The sequence below is a fragment of the Propithecus coquereli genome, unplaced genomic scaffold, assembly GCF_000956105.1.
Source record: "Propithecus coquereli isolate 6110/MARCELLA unplaced genomic scaffold, Pcoq_1.0 Scaffold150, whole genome shotgun sequence".
Taxonomy (NCBI): domain Eukaryota; kingdom Metazoa; phylum Chordata; class Mammalia; order Primates; family Indriidae; genus Propithecus; species Propithecus coquereli.
In genome coordinates this window covers 643,161-646,253 of record NW_012139414.1, presented here as the reverse complement: position 1 = coordinate 646,253, position 3,093 = coordinate 643,161, and positions in this window count along the sequence as shown.

Sequence of the window (3,093 nt, the reverse complement as noted above, 5' to 3'; positions counted from 1 at the left end):
GTAGAGGCAGAGTCTTGCTCTTGCTCAGGCTGGTCTTGAACTCCTGAGCTCAAACAATCCGCCCACCTAGGCCTCTCAGAGTGCTAGGATTACAGGCGCGAGCCACCACGCCCAGCCCTATTATGTAGGGTTTTTTAAACTACAACTTTAAAACATGGAAAATAACAAGTGTTGGCAAGGACTTAGGAGCCCTCGTACACTGCTGGTGGAAATGTAAAATTGTGCAGCCACTGTGAAAAGTTCGACAATTCATCAAAAGCTTAAACATAGTTATGATATAACCCAGTGCTATGGTTTGAATGTGTCCCTCGAAGATCATATGTTGGAAACTTAATCCCCAGTGCAACAGTGTTAAGAGGTGGGACCTTTAAGCGATGATTAGCTTATGGGGCCTCTGCCCTCATGAATGGATTAACACTGCTAGTGCAGGAGCAGGTAGTTATTGCGGGACTGGGTTCCTGATATAAGGATGAGTTTAGCCCCCTCTTTCCCCTTCTCTCCTTCTCTCTTTCCCTCTCCCCCCTCCACGCATGAGCTCTCTTGACCTCCCACTTTCCACCATGGGATGAAGCAGCAAGAAAGCCCTCACCCCATGTGGGTCCTTTGATCTTGGACTTCCTACCTCCAGAACTGTAAGAAATAAATCTCTGTTCTTTAAGAGTTACCCAGTCTCAGCCACTCTGTTTTAATAGCATAAAATGGACAAAGACCAGTAGTTATATGGAGATATATATAAAACTGCTGGTTATATATCCAAGCAAATTGAAAATGTATGTTCACACAAAAACTTGCACACAAATATTCATACCAGCATTATTCATAATACCCAAGAGGTGGAAATAACTTAAGTATCCATCAGCTGATGAATGGATAAACCAATGGTGCTATAGCTACACAATGGAACTCAGCCATAAAAAGCAATAAAGTATATGCTACAAAATTACATTAAATGACAGAAGTCAGACACAAAGGGCCTCATATTATATGACTCCATTTATAAGAAATGTTCAGAATAAGCAAATCCATAAGGACTTAAAGTAGATTTGTGGTTTCCAGAGCCGGGGGAAGGGAGGCTTTGGGGAGGTATGGGGTTTCTTTTTGGGCTGATGGAAATATTCTGGGATTAGACCAAGGAGATGAAATATTCAAAAGTTGTGAGTATACCACTCAATTGTATACTTTAAAGGGTATAAAATGGTGAGTCTTGTGTTATGTAGATTTTTATCTCAATAAACAAAGAAATGGAAAAGGAGGGAAGCAGCTGAGGGGCTCTCGAAATGTTTGTTCAATGGAGTTGGGGCCTCAATGGCTTTATTCAAGCCACATCCATTCTCTAAGACCTCACCTGCCTCCCTCAGGTGACCGACTTTTATCCAACAGTCTGGCTTATCAGATTGAAAGTTGGCAGGGCGCAGGCAGTTGGGGAGCAGCGGGATTTTCCCTAGTCCTCCCCTTGGCATGGGTGCTCCTCCAGGCAGGGAAGGAACTTCCTTCTCTGGGGAATCCTTAGAGAGCTGAAGCTTTCTGTCTTTTGAGTCCCTGGTGATCTTCTTCAGTCCCTAGGGCCATCATTTCCTCTCTGTCCCTTCTTCATCAAAACCTACTCTACAGAAAGGTGATCAAAGGTATTCACTTTTCACACAAGTGACTAATATAGCTCAAGGTAAGAGGTTTCCTGAATTTGAGACCTTTGCAAATGAGGACAACAGAAGCCGTGTCCTCACTGTTGGAGAAGGGAGTTGAAAATCTGGAAGGGGGAAGGAGAGAGTAAACCCAAGGACGCTGGATTGAAGGCAGAGGTCTCGGTATATCTGTCACAGCTGTGTATGGGATGTGCCCCCACCTCTGTCTGCCAAGGGCACCCAGAAACAATGAGTACATCTAGCGAAACATTTCTCCTTTAAGAAATGGCTGATTCCAGTCCCAGGGCAGGAAAAGTAGAGGCTGGAATATCTTTTTGTGCCAGAAAGTAAGAATGTTCTCCCAGAATCACAGGAGTATGTCAAACAGGACACAAGAGCCAGCTCGCAGGAGCTCACGCTGGCCAGATTTGGGACCAACAGTGACTAGCAGTGATAGTGATGGATTGAATAAAATAAAAATCTGTGTTAAGTCCATAAATAAATGAAAAAATGTGTTATGGGTTGAACTGTGTCCCTTCCAAGAAAAAGATATATTGGAATCTCCTGACCCACAGTACTTCAGAATTTGGAGATAGGGTCTTTGCAATGATAATCAGGTTAAAATGAGATCATTAGCAGGGAGGCCTTAATCTAATATGACTGGTGTCCTAATAGAAAGGGGAACAGAGACAAACATGAATAGATGGAAGGTGATGTGAATACATAGGAAGAAAATAGCCATCTACAAACTAAGGGGCAAATTCTGGAACAGAACCTTCCCTCATAGCCCTCTGAAGGAACCAACCCTGCTGATACCTTTATCTTGGACTTCCAGCCTCAGGACTATGACATAGTAAATTTCTGTTGTTTAAGCCCCCTAGCCTGTGGTACTAAGTTATGTTGCCCTAGCAAATGAATGCAGGGGAAGCAGGGAAATCTCTGCCTTCTGTAGAATGCCAGCTAATAAACATAGAAGAAATGGCAGAGTTAGAAGATTACCTTCTGCAGAACACCAGCTAATAAACATAGAAGAAGTGGCAGAATTATGTGCTAAAACCAGTGGGTGGAAGTGTGACAAGGAACAGGATATTTATAGAATCTCAAAATGTCTCCCCATAAATTACTTGTTCGTGGCAAAGGGAAAAGTATTAACTTGATAATGAAGAAATCTAGAGAACACATTAAAGATAAGAATCACATGAATCTTCCTACTAAGGTTTGAAACTGGACTGAAGGTCAGTCTATAGCCCCATAAAGGGGTGGCTATGGTGTAGTGGAATGTTCTAGTCTCAGACCTGCTAAAAACTGTATGAACTTGGGCAAATCATTCACTTCTCTTAAGCTTCGATTTCCTCATTTATGAAATGGGGGTGGGGACAGGATGGTGCTACCTATGGCACGTGATTTCATGTTGTGAGAATCCAAAGCAATTATGGATGTGCAAGCTTTTAGGAAACTTCAAAGCACGGTG